Below are 16,873 nucleotides of genomic sequence, written 5' to 3' on the forward strand. Positions count from 1 at the left end.
GAGAAGCATTTACAGTGAAGTATATAGTTTCTACAGGAAATTCTTGTTTTATGAGTTGGCTTGACTCTGATATACACCTGCTGCTTTGTCATTACAATAGGGAAGAATATTAATCCAGAGGAGTAAATTAAACCCAAAACAGAGAAGCTGCCCCATTAGATAAGTCAGTCAGGAAACAAAAAAGAAAGAAAAAAATTAATATTTCTTTTTGAGGAACAGCTCCTGCTCAGCTGTGAAGCAAAGCTGTGTAGAGCTTTAGCTATGGAGACATTGAGGTCACCCACCCTTCAGCTGCTCCAGCAGAGGAATGACAAACTCCCTTGCATGGCACAGTGACGCATTGCGTGCCCACCTGCCTGTTAGTCCCAGCCCATATATACCCTTTGCTGCATCTCCCTGCAACCTCTTCCAGGCAGGAGAAGAGAATCCCTCACCCAGCACCATGCCTGAACAGCACAGCACCTGCGCCACTGCACTGGCTCACTGTCTTCTTCAGGGGAGCCAAGCTGTCCATCTCAAGGCTCTCAGCTGCACATCTCTTGTTGTTCCATCCCAGACACCTCTGGGGCTGGCTAGTGTGGCCGTAGCTCCACCAAGGCACTGGAGGAGGCAGGGGAGCTGGAGAGGTTATTGGTTCATGTGCTTTAAACAGACCCTGCCATGTGCCCATCCCCAGCTGGGGACCATCGCCACCTTCATTTCTCCCACTGCCTCCCCTAAACTTCCACCTTCACAGCCTGAGCATCCCCTCCCTCATTCTTGTCTGCTTGTCACTTCATATGACAACATGAAGAGTGCATCTGGGAACTGATGATTGGAAGAGTGATGAAAGAGGAAGAAATTGGTTCAAACAGGTGTAAAAAATACCATCTACACAGCAGCATGGCCATGAAGCATGAAGCTCTCTCCATGAGAGCAACCTGGAGCTCCGTTGCCTACAGCCCCTCCATTGCTCAGCCTCCACTGCCCATCCCACACCCAGAGCCTCCCCCAGCCTGACAAAACACACGGCTGGTCTCAAATTATCTCACATCAGCACATTTTCATTGCATCAAACCCCTTTCCTTCCTGGAAAAGGTGCTTCTCTCAGGCTGGGGGAAGCAGTGCTTTGTCCTCTATATCATGTTTTTCTTCAGGTGGAAACAGGATGCTTTTCTTCAGAGAGTTGTGCTGAGGAGGGTGAAATTTACTGCTGAAACATCAAGTATTATCTTGTAGCAAAATCATGGTTCTTGTGTGGCAGGTTGAATTTCTGCCAGTTTTTGCATCCTAAAATCTCTGTTGCTCCTTCAAAAGCCATTTCACCTTTTCTGGAAGTGGACTTTCTTTCCATGCAGACATTTGTGAAATGAAAATTGTTAGTTTCTCCCAAATCTCCCATCACCTAGATGGGCTTTCTGCAAGGACCAGCAATTTCAAATAAAAACAACAAATGCTCCAATTCAAAATGGTCAGAAAACAGCTCAGGGGAAAAAAAATAATAAAAAAACCAAGTATCTTTCAAACAGTATGCTCAATGCTATCTTAAGAAATCACTAGACAATGGTTTTTTAGCTATTGAAGGTCATAAAAATAATATTTTTTATCTGCTTTAAAATAACTCCACAAATGCATAGTAATATGGGGACGGGAGTGGACGAAGTTTTGCTGACTTTCAGCAGTGGAGATGTGTCGAAGAAGGAAGCTGGGTTAATTAACACTGATAACATACAGCTGTGGGCTGGCTTCAGGGACGGTGGGTTGGCTGATGGGGATAAGGTGCAGCTGTGGCTGGTTCTGTTAAGTAGTTAAGTAGCTCTAAGGACTGTATGGAAGAGGAGTAACTGATGAAGAGAGACCTGGAAGAAGCAGAGGGAGAGGCGACAGTGCCCTGGGTGGAGGAGAGACAAGGAGAAGGATGCAGTAGAGGGACTGGTCTGAACAGTATGAAGAAACAGCACGGACAGTAGAATCTGACTGATGGTAAAAGCCTCATTGCAGCCTGCCAATTTGTTTGTGCTGCAATAGAGATGGACACTGGGTTTGGCTGCTGTCACACAGCTCCCAAGGCTGTCTGTGCTGCAATAAGTTATCCCTAGTGTACAGCATCATAAAGGAACCCAAAAGGCAAGTGTGGGAAATCTTTAAAGGAACAAGTATTCCTGCCTGCTGTGGGAACCTGTGCTTCTTCCCCTCCCCGCAGCCACCGCAGCTGAAGTTTGGGCAGCTCCTGAAAGCAGCTCTCCCATAAGCAATGTGCACGTGTTGGTTTTCTCCAGAAATGCACCCATGCCCCCAGGCTCTGCTGTCCATGGCTGTGCTCTGCAGGGCAAGGGGCAAAGTGATGATATATGATGTCCCCTAGGGGAAGCTTCTCTGTTGCATGGTCATGATGCTGGAGGTGGGGTGCACTAATGTGGTGATGGGGTCACTGTCCCATTTCTAGCCTCTTTTACCAAATGCAATAATCAGTGGAAGATGATGGTGCTTTAGACCTTGCTAAGCTTATCCCTGTGACAGATTGTACTTAAACAGTCTTCAGCGCCGCGTCTGTTGGCAGTGCATGTTGCAATGGTACACTAGCACCCAGCCCAAGGACAAGGTTGAGGGTTGTTATTCTGACCCCAGCTACCATCACTGAGGGTCATTCAGTGGTGCCTTGCCCTACACAACCACTGCAGAACTGCCATAGTGGTTTTTTGTGGAGGGAAAGCCAGGAGCACAGGGGTGTCCATGATGTGGAGCCAGCAGCAGAGTGTCCCCAGTGTGGCTGTGACCCCCAAACACGATGCAACCCCATGGCACCTGAGATGGGACAATGTAGGGGCAGGGATAGGAGCAGGGAAAGGGTCCATCACCTCCTGACCAGGTGAGCTACGAGGCCAGGTCACAGCCCATCAGGGGCTGAAGCACATCTTTTCATTTCCTAATGAACAGAATTACCATGAACAAGCAAAAAAAAATTAAGGCTGCCGATGAGTAGTCTTTAAAACAGACTGTTTTCCCTAGACACAGAGGTAGCAAGAGTATGTTCACATCTGTGTGCTCTCCTTGGATGAAGAAGACTTGCCTAAAAATCAAGGTAGAGCTCAATCCAGCTGCCAGCAGCTGTAGTAGGAAACATGCAGCACAAACACAAAGTGAGTCACTGTTTGGATGAGGGAGTCTCAAAAAAGCTCTCGAACAACATCTTAGAAAACTAAGTTCTGTAAGCATAAAATTATGCTGTTTATAGAGATGCTTGACTTTTTAAGCTAAGCATTCTTTTTTTTTTTTTTTTCAAATACCTCCATTGGTAATTTGAAATGCATTATTTCTGTTAAATTTCTGCCTAAGTAGCTCATCTTCTAAAATGTATGTGGAAATGAGAGGCACAAGGTCTATGCATACGGTGGTGGAAAATTTGCATTTCAACTTCCAAGTTATCATCCAAGGAAATTGTTTGCGGGAGTGCTGTCCCTGGGTCTGCTACAAACTATTTCAAATTCAGTGGCTCCATGGCACATCCAAAATAAACACTGGAAAGGAAAAAAAAAAACAAAAAAAACACAACTCAGAAATCTGTCTTACAAAAGGCAAAAAAATTGTTGCAAAGATCTTTCTAGCTTGTATGAAAATATTTCACATCACTACTCTGACTCATCAGAAACTCTGGAAGAAAGTTTTCCAATAGTATCCAATTTAACCTTTCAGAAAATGCTGTTTCATCAAAAAAGCATCTGCTGGGAATATGTCAATATAGGCAAAACTATTTAGGGAAAAATATGTGAAACAAACTAGTTTTGCTTGAAAGGAATGATGAACATTTATAAATGCTATGCAGAATCACAATAGGTAAAATCTAAAAATTTTAGAAATTAAGGTTTATCAGTATGATGCTTTTGATCAATAAAGTATGATCACGTCTCATTTTTGTGTACACACATATATAAAAATTTATAGATTATGAATTTAATAGATTTTTTAAAAGTACATGTTTTGGTTCTGATTTAGAAAGAAACAAATGTTCTAAATGCGGGGAACTTCTGTAGAAAACCCACTGAACTTGCAAAAGCCTTATTCTGCAAACATAAGCTTAGACTTTTATCACACGTATTTTCTTTTGTTAAATCTTACCACTAAGATTATCTTTCTGTACATTTTAAGAAATTGCGGATTAACTTGTCTGTGAAGACAGAATGATAGATTCTCCCATCGGTGCACTGCAAAGGATCAGCAGCATAATGAAAATCTGGGCTAACGTCACACATTTGAATTTGGAATATATACACTTTGAGCAAGAATAACAGGATCTTTAAATTTTTCCTTTGAAAAGATTTCTGGGAGATGATAATTTAATTACAGAAAAGAGACCTTTCTGTCAGCCTCCAGTGAGTGCAGGATGCTTCTGGGGCCTGGGCAGTCACCCTCCTTCCAGCCAGGCTGCAACGGGATGATATGTGGTGGGACCGGACTGTTCCTATGGAGCACATCCACCTCCAGGCTGAGTGCGCCCTGCCTGTCCTCTCTTCGTGAGTAGTGGGTGCCTGCTGTGGCACACTCCCGGCTTTTGGAGAAGAGTCAGTTGCTGTATCAACAGAGCAGGCTAAAGGAGCTCAGAACATTCCTCTCTTTCACATCAGGATTCCCTCCATGCCTAATGTGTCTTCTAAACCAAGGCATTGCTCAGGTCAGCTGTGGTTCAGCCCTCCCGTGAGGACATTGCTCTGTGGTGACCCTGGCCGTAAGCACATCCCGGGAACAGCAGTGATGCTGCTGGGGCATGGAGCAAGTGGAGGAGCCACTGATGCAGCCCTGCAGGATCTCACCCTGAGGCCCTGCCACAGCTGCAAGGTGCTAAGAGGAGGCTGGCAGCAAGGTAACGTGGCGTAGAAACCAGTCCCACATATTTAAAAGGTTCTAATTGCCATATTTTGACCAACCTTGATAACAGGAGCAGATGGCATGTTTTGTATAATAACATATTGACAAATAAGTCTCAGAAATAATTAGTGTCATAAATAAATTTCTCCGCTTTGGGGTTCTAAGATTGATCAGATGAAAGTCTTAGCAGTAATGATTGCCACAAAGATGAAAAAGCAAAACTTCACTCTTCCAGCGGTAAATACCAATTGTGTGGCCATAACTGTGCCCTCCAAATTGGGTTCGATTACCTCTTGGAGGCAGGAGTTCCAGAGCACTGACCATGCCACTGGTGCAGCCAAGCCTTGCTTTGCCAGGTGTGGGCAACCCTGTGCTCAGCCTTGGGGGGTTGCACTTTTCATGGGTATCTTCACCTCTAGAGAGGTGCTAGAGGAGCATCTGGCAGAGCCCTGCAGAAGAGCAGGAGCACAGCTCGCCTGCCGTTGTCGTTGTCTGTCTCCAGAGCCAGCAGCATCCCCAAACCCTGCACCCACGGCTGCGCCGCCTGAGAGGTGTCAGGAGCTGGGATGTCCCCACTGCTGCCACTGCCCAGCAAACCTGCCAGCAGCGGGCAGCCGGGCAGCTGTCGACAGGACCGAAACAGCCGGGTGCCAAAGGGCTGGGCAGGGGCAGGCAGGGGATGCTCCAAGAGAGGAAAGCTCCTGTGAAACTGAGGTCAGCCCCGCTGCACTGGTGCTGGCCGGGCTGGCGTGACTGCTGGTGCCGGCGCCCGCGTGGGGCTGGTGGGGTCTGTGCTGGGAACAGCGCTGAGCACACAGGGCTGTTCCAGTCGCTGCTGAGCGGGGCTTGCACAGAGCCAAGGGCTTTGCTGCGCCTCACCCCACCCCACCCCACCAGCGAGCGGGCTGGGGGGCACCAGGAGCTGGCAGGGGACACGGCCGGGACAGCTGAGCCCAGCTGGCCCCAGGGACGGCCCCGACCATCCGGCGTCACGCTCAGCATGGAAAGCTGGGGAAGCAGAAGGAAGGGGGGGCGCTGGCAGGGATGGCGTTTGTCTGCCCAAGCCCCCGTCACCGTGATGGAGCCCGGCTGCCCTGGGGATGGCTGAGCACCTGCCTGCCCTGGGCAGCGGTGGGTGAACTCCTGGGTTTGCTTTGCTGCTGTGCGCGGCTTCTGCTTTGCCTCTTAACGTGTCTTTGTCTCAGCCCGGGAGTTTTCTCACTTTGACCCTTTCCATTCTCTTCCCCATCCCAGCAGGGTGGGAGTGAGTGAGCGGCTGCGTGGGGCTGAGCTGCCAGCCAGGGTTAAACCACAACACTTGCTTGATTAAATGCTATAAAAATGCATGTACTCTGCTGGCCTGCAAAAATTATAAGCAAATGCCAGCTTTCTTGTAAACATTGTGTTGTGTTTACACACCGTAGTTCTAGGAACTACTTTGTGACACCCAGGACGTCCCAAGCAGGCCCTGCCTGCCATAGACAGGGGCTGAGCATCACCCACGGGCAGGGGCTGAGCAACACCCATGCCCTGGGGAGCACCCACCCAGCTCCACAAGCCTGGGACCTGCAAACACGGACCCAGCAGCAAAGCACTCACTGCCACCAGCTGGAAAACAACCGGGGCTGGATGCTGTTCCTTACAGCATCCACTGAAATACAACTGCCCTCCCACTGCTGAAGTGTGCTGCCTTTTCTGGGGCGGGTGTGTGTGGGGTGTGGGGTGTGAGGAGAATTATATTTTAGCTATTTACAGCGTTTTGGTTATGTATAAGCAAGTTATTAACGTGTGACTGGTGACAATGATGGGTTGTTGTACAACTGAACGGGCAGGTTGTATTGCTGCAGCTCAGCAAGTGACTAACTGAAGGGTTGGGGTCTTGCTGGCTTGTTTTAGGGGCAGAATAAATAGCAGGTAACATCAGCACTCTGTTCCTTTCCTTCTTTTGGGTATAAGTAATAATCTATAATAAGAATAGATAAGGCCCTAAGCAACTTGACCTCATCTGGCCCCAGTCTGAGGAGAGCTGGACATCCAGACACTCCTTCCAGCTGAAATTATTGGGTGATTCCATGATTCTAATCTTTTATAAAACTTAATAGACAACATGAATTTAATAAAATCAGTATCTACTCATTTTGCAAATCAGTTTTGTCTATTATCCATATCTATCTATTTTAATAATACTCTTGTGAATAGTGGAAGTTTACAATATAACTAGAGAGGGTGTTTTTAATTACTTCTGGTGACCTGAAAACTTTAGTACAGAAAGAAACAAGGATGAGGCTAAAGGATATACTTTGGATATATTGGCTGTGTAGTTACCCATATATGGCTGAAGAGCATAAAAATTTCCTGAATTTCCTTTTATTCCTGCTCCTCCAGCCTGTGTAACCGGAATTCCTAATCCGTTTGGCTTTGCCAAATTGAAGGTCCTGTATATCAGGCTGGATTCTTGCAGCCAGAAATGCCTATTCATTCACTGGTGTGGGTGGGAGTTCCTGCAGTCTCTAGTGCTCATGGGTCCCTGGGGCTGAGACCTGCAAGGAGAGGACAAACGTCCTCTTACAGGAGGACTGCAGGTTTTATATTTACCATAAACCATCCAGAAATAACTTGGCACAAGCTTTTCTGTGTAGTAGATCAGAAGGGTATTAAAGAGCTCAGTGATATCTGTGTGAGAGAGAAAATTAAAACCAAAGAACTAAAGGTAACTGGTGGCTGAGTGACACAGGGCTGCAGCTCCTTCCAGGACCTGAGAACCTCTTGAGTTTACTGGCATCATTTCCTCTTTCTTTGAAGTGGTTTCCCTGCGCAGCCAACATCAAAGACATAAATCTCCTTTTCCTTTATTTCTTAAAGGGTCACAGAAGTAGATGACTAGCAGTCATCAATAACACTAATTTATTCTTGAACTCCCCTATGCCATCAAAGGGGGATAATTCCGTTTTAGCACAGCTGATATATTTGTTATTCATATATGTTATACATGTAGTGGTATATATGTATATGTACCACTTTGTGCTCTCCTTGGAGCAAGGTGCTGGCTAGGAGAGGGACCACGGCATGTCCTGCATCCCCAGAAAGGTCTGGACTTGCTGAACTCTGAGCAGGCTGGATTGCCTTTGGTCCCCAGCAAGCTGGGGCTAGCAGGTGATGGAGATCCCCTGTTTCATGGAGCTATGTCTGGCAAGCATCATTGCCTGCCTAGAGCTGGCCGGGCTGAGAAAGCATCTCACAGCACATCTCAAACCTTGTTGCACAAGACTGGTCTTCTCAGTATCTGAACATCCAAACCAGAGGTTGTGTTCCTCCTTGCTGCCTTCCTGCCTTCGGTACTTACCTCCTTGGGCTTTTGTGCAGAAGTGTGTAAAAGCTGACAGCTGAGCTTCAGAAGGGATTTGGCAGATCTCATACTTGCTGAAGGCATTGCCCTGCTGGATACCTAGCAGGTATGTAGATTTATATTTGCAACTGGTACAAGGGTGTCAGAACAGAGGCTATTGGGTGCTGGTCACGTTTGTAACATCACCCTTTCTTTAGAACAACAGTGAAACAGAGATAAATATATGTAAGACACAGGCAGGAGAAAACAAAGGCAAATACAGACTTTTGTGGGGGCAAAAGCACTAGGTTTCTGGAGTTTAAAAATCCTGCATAACGTGTCTGATTCCTCATTGGGAACCTTTACATGAATCAGAACTGCGTGTGATCAGGCAGCTGGAGTCACAGGTGCTGCTTTTCTTCCTCTGTTCTCAGGAAAACACGGCCACTTTATTTGCTGTTTTCAAAGTCCCCATTTCTTCTTCAAAGATTTCTGTACTTTTATGGCTGTAGTTTGCTCCTCTGCAGTTTAACCCTAATTCCATATAGACAGCTCATGCATATCACCATGTTTTACTATAGTATAATACAAAAGCATTAACATCTAGTGCACAGATCCTAACTAAAAGGGTTTCCATTTGTTGCACAAAAATTTATTTCAAGCACAGTCAGAAATTACATATGTTCCTCTATTTGTACCTCAATGGTTTTAATGTTTCAGTTGCTACTACATAAAGGTGTATCGGTAACTCATTTAGGCAGCATGATGGTACGGCAATGTGCAGGAGCGGGCTGGAAATTAGGACCATGGGTGGCAATCAGTTAGCTGAGGGGAATGTGCTGGAGCTTGTAGGTCAGGAACCCTGGGAGGACACGGAGTGTGAATAGACACAACAATTAACATGATGAGTCCTGCTGAGAGAGCATAGGGGAGTGGGGGACGGATGGCACCAAGGAAAGGTAACACCTTGCTGTTAATCGATGGTAGTTAACCACCAGTCGGGGATTGCCTAGGATGCAAGAACCAATCTGTTTAAAACGCGCAGCTTCTGAAAGTGTATATAAACTCGTGCTTCTGTACAATAAATCGACATTTGCTTGCATCAAGCTGCGTCCCGTCTCTCCATTGCAGCAAATTGGTGACCCCGACGTGATGGGTTTATGAACTGCCAGGCTGAGCAGCAGGCTGCGAGTCCCACAGAACATTGAATGAGCTGCTGAAAGGAAGCAGGAATTGAAAAAAAAGTCCCTCTGGAATTGAGAGGTGAGCTGTGGGAAACTTGGGAATCAAGTGTCTTCCTCTATGAGAGATGTATATGGACTCATGAAGGGTCTTCTAGTCAGATCCGGGAGTCCGTGCCTCAGTCTCCTCAAACGGTGACCCCTGTGGTGGTGTTCCAAAGCCTTGGAAGAATAAGGCCGGAACTGGTCGATAAAAAAGACAGCTCGTGGAAGAGGGCTGCGTTCCGGAGGAGACGGCTTGGCTGAACGATCGTCTTGCTGGCTGGACCAGGCGGACAACCTAAACCCTGAGGATAACACCTGTATGCATCGAGACAGGTGAGCAGCCAAGAAACTTTAGAGACTTTGAAAGAAATGAGCACCTTGGTGGCAAATTCTGACTACTCTTTGCCAAGTGTGGACTAATTCTACTAATGGTGCTAAACCAGAGGAAGCTGTAAATTCCACCGACAGGTGACTCTTCTCAACACACTGTCAATGTTGGCGACTCTGTCCACACCTCCTCTGCCCCCAAAGCTTCTGTCACTGATTGCAGTGACCCTCACAACACAGGACCAAGCACGGGAACAGGACAACTCGGACAATGATTCCATTGACACTGATAAACCTTTTGATCCAGGTCCTATAGATCTGGAAAAGGAGCTAGATGTTTCCCCCACCCCTACCCCCCTCGTCTCTCCCGATGCATTGATTGTATTTTTGGGGAGGGTGAGAGGGGGTCTGAGGGATTGGTGGAAGGAATGCAAGTTGGAAACACTTAAGTGAGGGGTTTTTGGAGTAGCTATGGCGTGTTCGGTATTCTGTCAGACGAATCAGCCTCAACAGTATGTGATGTGGTTATCTGATTTTTGTGAGTGGCCTTGATTGAAAACCTTAATCGGGGAATTACTGTTAACTATGAGCAGTTGGCTGGAGAAAATGATTGTGCCGATTCTGTGACTCAGGCAAGGTATCCCAGGGACAACTATTTGCAAATGAAGAGAGATAGAAGAGAGGAAGATGGAGAGTATTTGACCTAACAAGAGATGAGAGAACAGCTAGGTATTGTGAAGGAGACTAGGAAAGATAAACATGGGTATCTAGTGTCTAATAGGTGTCTGCATGCTTGTAGAGATATATAGCTGTGTAACTGCATGAATGATTCCTGCCCTGAGCCTGGTGGTGCATGCAGCTGTGGTTTGTGTCCGGGCTCAGAGATGTAAATAGGGGCTTCTCTGTTGTGGCAAAATATCTCTGATTGCATAAAAAAAGAGGAAATGAAGGGAATGACCCCAGAGGTATGTTCAGAGAAGGCATGCTATGTTTCGAATGTATGTGGGGAATGAAGAATCTTACTGAAAGCCTTGATATTTGGGATAATTGATTACCTATGTGTAATGTTAATCCAAAAGAAGTTGATATTGTTTACACTTTGAATGTCGATACTTGTCTTTCTGTAGATGCTAGGGTAGGAGGAGGCTATGATGGGAACGTATTGCAGCAGTTCTTCTCTTATCCGGAGTAGCAGCAGGGAAAGCATTAAAGAGTTAAATCACCTTGTTTGGTAGGCAGTTAAGAATGTGAGTCAAAATTGCCACTGCTTTTTGTTGTTGGTTCAAGGACATGGCTGTGAGGATTTTGATGGTATGTGCTGCATGGATTTTAGATGCCCCTTTGCAGCAACATGTCATCAAAATCTGAGAAAATCTCAGCCTTTTTGGCATCCATTCACTCAATTGGCAGTATTGTTTGCTATTACCTTGGTTGCTGTCATGTTTGCAAGGGCCCTGCAGAACATGGCAAACCTGGTACTAGCTGTTCAGAAAACAAAAAGGGGAAATTGTAAAATTGTATGGAACAGAGACAGTGGGTTGTTTTGACATTGATAATGTGCAGCTTTGGCCTTGCTTTGACGATGTGCAGCTGCAATCCTGCAGCAAAGAGTTAAATAACTTTGAGGGAGTATGAGAAGAAAAGCTAGGATGAAGTTTCCCATCTCCAACAGAGTGATACTTGGGATTGGTTAGATAAACTGTTTAGTGGCTAGGGCATTTCGGGATGGTTAAGAAGTTTAGTAAAGACAATTATATATGCCTTAGTTGCTTTTTTATTTGTTCTATTACTTATACCTTGTTTTTTACAATGTTTACAAAAACTAATGACTCGTTCGGTTTCAAAGGTTCTTTTTGTGCAACAGGAAGGGGGAGATGGAGGAATGGGCTGGAAATTAGGACCATGCATGGCAATCAGTTAGCTGAGGGGAATGTGCTCGGTCAAGAAACCTGGGAGGACAAGGAGTGTGAATAGACACAACAATTAACATGATGAGTCCTGCTGAGAGAGCATAGGGGAGTGGGGGACGGATGGCACCAAGGAAAGGTAACACCTTGCTGTTAATCGATGGTAGTTAACCACCAGTCGGGGATTGCCTAGGATGCAAGAACCAATCTGTTTAAAACGCGCAGCTTCAAGAACCAATCTGTTTAGAACGCACAGCTTCTGAAAGTATATATAAGCTCGTGCTTCTGTACAATAAATTGATATTTGCTTGCATCAAGCTGTGTCCCGTCTCTCCATCGCAGCAACAATGTGCTTCGTACATGCAAACTTCCTTGCAAAAATTGGTAATGCTACTTGTATGAGCCCCGGCAGCTGTTACGGATCACTGGATAGCACAACCTTTAGAAGGCCAGTTCTCACACTGGAGCTTATCTGAGGCATATTCGAAGCAGCTAACTCCATGTGGTTGGAGAATTTCAGCTTAGAGTTACTTGTTCTTATTATAAAATTATACTTCTTTTTTTTTTTCCTGTTGCATTTCTTGGACTTTTTTTCCAGCTGCTCCTGGGAAAGAGCAGTAACAACTCACCATGAGGCTTTGCTGCTAAAGGGGTTCCGTCAGCCGACCAATTTTTAGTGAGTCACATAACTTCACATATCTGCATCAGAGCCACTGATGCAGCCACCCTGCTGCAACCACCGGGCAGTTTTGGAGCTCCGTCCATCTTTCCTGATCTAGGCGCTCCTGGCTATAGGTGAACCACGTCTCCCTCGCTTTCCCCGTCGAGTATAAAGGGAGTCTCAGAGTGACCAGCCCAAGACAAGCTGAAGCTGTTACTCCCTTGGTCTGAGTCTATCCCTTCAAAGTGGAGCTTAGAGAGGAAACTGAACGGGCTGGTTACAGTTTATAGGTTAAGCAACACACCTTTAAAAACCAGTAATACCTTAATTGATCAATAAACACAACAAACTTACCAGTAATGTCACTGCATAATTATATCACTGCAAGTCATGAGAAGTTCCAGTTCTATTACTATTATTGGTGTTAGTTTTGATACACAGTTGCATTGCTGCAGAGAAACCTTGCAAATCACACACAAAAGTGCCATTCGTTTACAATTAGACTCCCTTTCCCTTCCTTGCTATTGCACGTAGCAGTACGGTGCAAGTTTGCTCCTCCTGACAAACCCGTCCCTCCTCGCTGCGCTGTTCACAGCAAGACTCTAGGACACAGACTGGCTGGAGAGCCCATTGGGCTGGCCCAGGGGTCCTGTCCCACAGGTCAACCTGTAGCCATCCCCCTCTCACCAACATGAAATCCCTCATTTGCTCTCCACACAATTTCATAATTATTGTCTATTTTTAACTTTCCTGAATGCCAGCTCTACACCTCCTTTTCCTCACACAGACTCCTCCTAAATAAAAATTCTGCCATAATTATTTTTTTTTCTCATCAGTCCCAGTGCTGTTACAACTTTAATTGAGCTCAGTGACTACCTGGGCAATTTCAGCCTCACCATGGTGTTACTGATTTGGCCAAGTGGCTGTGAGGTCCCCAGAAACCCATTGTCCTGGTTTCAGCTGGGATGGAGTTAATTTTGCTCTGAGCAGCTGGAGCAGCGCTGTGGTGTGGATGTGGTGTGAGAGCAATGCTGACAGCACACGGAGGGTTTGGTTGTTGCTGGGGATGTTTGTACTAAGTCAAGGGGGGTTGGTTTCTCAGGCCCTGGCAGCAAGAGGGCTGGGGGGGGGCATGGGGTATTGGGATGGGGCACAGCTGGGACAGGTGACCTGAACTAGCCAAAGGGATATTCTATGCCATATGAGGTAATCCTGAGTATATAAACTGGGTGAAGAAGAAGGAAGGGGGGGGGACACATTCAGCATTATGGCGTTTGTCTGCCCAAGCCCCCGTCACCGTGATGGAGCCCGGCTGCCCTGGGGATGGCTGAGCACCTGCCTGCCCTGGGCAGCAGTGGGTGAACTCCTGGGTTTGCTTTCCTTGCATGTGTGATTTTTGCTTTACCTTGAAATTGTTCTTATCTCAGCTCTTGAGTTTTATATTCCATTTCTCCTCCCCATTCCTCTGGGTGAGGGGCAGTGAGCAAGCGGCTGCGTGGTGCTGAGTTGCCAGCTGGGGTTAAACCACAATACCCACTGGAGCATCTTCAGCAGGAGCAGGACCGTGTTCTCACTGTTTTTAACTTTCCAGCCAAGAAAGCAAGTAATGTCTGAACAGTCTATGGGCTGTGTACTTGCTGCATACCTCACAGGCTGCTGCGTTTCATGGACAGAAAGTGTTATTAAGAAAGATCATCAGAAGGAAATAAAAAATTATTGGACAGTTTAATATACTGGCTGCTGTTCCTGCCTTCTACTGCCAGAGCTATTCTGCTATGTGGACACTGTAAAAAAAACCCTACTGACAGAAAATTAATGAAAAAAATGCAAAATATTTTTTATCACATGTGGTTGCTTTAGATTATTTATCACAACAAGATATCAGAGGGTCTCCTGGGGACCTACGATCCTCAGATACTCACAAACCAGTATTAATTCCAAACATTATTAAGACACATTTAAAGCCCTTATTAAATGCAATCAAGTCTGATTTAGAAAGACTGGGAAGGTAAACATAATTAAAATGAACACACTGCCTGGAATATAAATTCTTTTTCATTCAGCATTTGAGAGTCATATTGTGAGAAAATTAATAACCTTAAGCGGTATTGTTTTGTGGCCCACTGAGAAAATAAAAGGTTTGGTTATCCTTGTTAAAAACTTTACAGATTCTTTTTAAGAGGGATCCTGAATCCTAAATATGATTTTACTAGTGCAATGCTACCTCCCTGGGATGCTAGACCACATAGTGCACTAGAGTGGAAAGTATTAGGACAACTTTTATTGTGTTATTCAATTAAAATAAAATAAAAATAAAATAAATTATATAATTAAAACACAATTACAGTCACCAGAAAAGGAGAAGAGAAAGAGAGATGGGAAAAGCTGAAACTTACTGCATCGTCTTTCCACAGCTGTGGGCAACCCATACACACAAACACTCCACATCACAGGTTGCTGCAGAGCAAACGCGGGCCCTTGTCAAGGCTTTCGGGTGGCTGGGAGAAGGGGTGCAGAGCTAGGGCGTGAGGCTGTCATCACCTCAGCCCGCAGCACTCAGCCTGCCACCTCCCATAGCCTACCAGACCAGCTGGTAAATAAAGTGCAGACCAAGGGTTATCCCCCAGGATCACCGAGGTGATGATTTCAACTAATTTTGAAGGGGATGGAGGACAGACAGGGCTGGTGGGAAGAGAGCAGACCCAGCCAGAGTTATCTGGTGTATGACTCCCCTTTCCCAGCCTTGGCTTTTGACGGGGTAGGATGACCTGAGCACAGAGCAGACGTTAGCAAGAGGAGCTGCTCTTCTAGAGAGCTGGGCAAGCAGGCGGCATGAGCCAGTGGGGAGCCAGAGCTGGTGTCCCACTCTGATGGCCTGGGATGCCTTCTGGTTCCATACTCCCACCACTGCCCTGTGGTCACTGCTCTGCCCGGCAGACAGCTGAGGAGAGAATCGAATCCAATCGCAAAGCGGAGATTTGTGAAGCCCAGCAAAAAGTAATAGGTGCTGGCAGCTCTTTGACAATCTGCCCATGTCACTGCCAGGCCTGAATAATGAGTTTCACAGTCAAGTTTTTCCTTAGTGATTTGTATTATTGTTTTAGTTTTCTTGTTTATAAAATAGGCAAGTGTTGGCAGATGGCAGTGAAGGCAAACAAATCTACTTCCAGTGGAAAACAAGTTAATTTCTTAGCTTTTTCTATTTTTTGCAAAGTTATTTTCTTGAGAGCTGTTAGATACAAGGCAGTAATCCCTCCTTAATCCATCATAATGCCATTTGTTGAAAGTCCTGTTTTCACTGCTAATTGTGTTTCTGGAGCTAAACTTTGACACTTTCCATCAGCCTGATTTTCAAGGGAGCACAACAAGTACAAGGTTAATCTTACAAAGCCGGTTTAATGTCCTCTGCTGCGGCCACTCTGACCGCCTGGGCAGAGCAGGGATTTGCCCCTGGACCAGACCAGGCTCCTGATGTGCAGGTTGACAGAAGTGGTAATTGCTTCCAAAGTCCCCTTTTTGCAGAGTTTCCCAAAAGTCTGACATGACTATTTTACAAAAAAAAAAAAAGAAAAAAAAAGAAAAAAAAAAAAAAGAAAGAGAGTTAACTCAGTAGTTGTAGTGTCTGAGGGAAGGGAAGGGAAGGGAAGGGAAGGGAAGGGAAGGGAAGGGAAGGGAAGGGAAGGGAAGGGAAGGGAAGGGAAGGGAAGGGAAGGGAAGGGAAGGGAAGGGAAGGGAAGGGAAGGGAAGGGAAGGGAAGGGAAGGGAAGGGAAGGGAAGGGAAGGGAAGGGAAGGGAAGGGAAGGGAAGGGGTACTGAGCATCAGCTGAAGCTGGCCTCCTCAAATGTGCTTTACATTGTGTTCCTTCTTCAGAAAAAGCCTTTAACGTTAAAGATTCTATCAAAGGAAAGCAGCAGGAAAAGCAAGTGAAGAGTGCAGATAAACCCACTATTGCTGTATAATTAATAAAGAGCTTAGGACTTTGCCTCTACAAACATTAATTTAACCTCTTCTTCAGGAATCCAAAAATATAGCATCCTCATGTGTAATTGTCCTGCTACTTGTAAAATGCTCATTTTATGTCTTAAAATCTACTTCTTTATTTCTCCCAGTCTTGCATTCCTGTCTCTTCCCATCATGCTGATGTAGAAGCTGAGACAACCTCTCTCAGCCTTTGCTCAGTGCTCAGCAAGCATGCCCAGGATTGCTGCATCCAAGGTTCATTCTTTTAATCATGTTGAGATACCATTTGCAGTTTGGGTGGGCTTTTTTGTTTGTTTGTTTGTTTTTTTAACAGATTAAACATATTGAAACACTGAATATATGCATGATGATGTGCATGATTTACACACAGGTTTTTCAGAGATGTGTCCATATTCTTCCACTTTTTTTTATTTTCTCTTTTCTGTATTCATTTTCTTCTCTTTGCTACCCATCTTATGCTTACATTAGGAATCAAGAAGTAAAGACAAAATAAGAAACTGAATTTCTTATCAAACCTGTAAATAAAATTTGACTCGAAGGATTTGTATTAAAAGGAAGACGTGGAGTTCTTTTCACAATCCCTTTCACATTTCATTATGAGAC

General features: G+C 45.5%; 1 long non-coding RNA gene across 1 annotated transcript in view; it reads left to right on the plus strand.

Moving 5' to 3' along the window:
• The first annotated feature begins 1,558 nt into the window (after positions 1 to 1,558).
• Positions 1,559 to 16,873, plus strand: part of LOC308067645 — a 415,830-nt gene continuing 400,515 nt past the window's right edge. Inside the window, exon 1 of the long non-coding RNA XR_013929688.1 lies at positions 1,559 to 10,169. This is a non-coding gene — a long non-coding RNA (uncharacterized lncRNA). The remainder of the gene's footprint in view (positions 10,170 to 16,873) is intronic.

The sequence above is a fragment of the Falco punctatus genome, assembly GCF_963210335.1.
Source record: "Falco punctatus genome assembly, chromosome: 7".
NCBI classification, from domain to species: Eukaryota; Metazoa; Chordata; class Aves; order Falconiformes; family Falconidae; genus Falco; species Falco punctatus.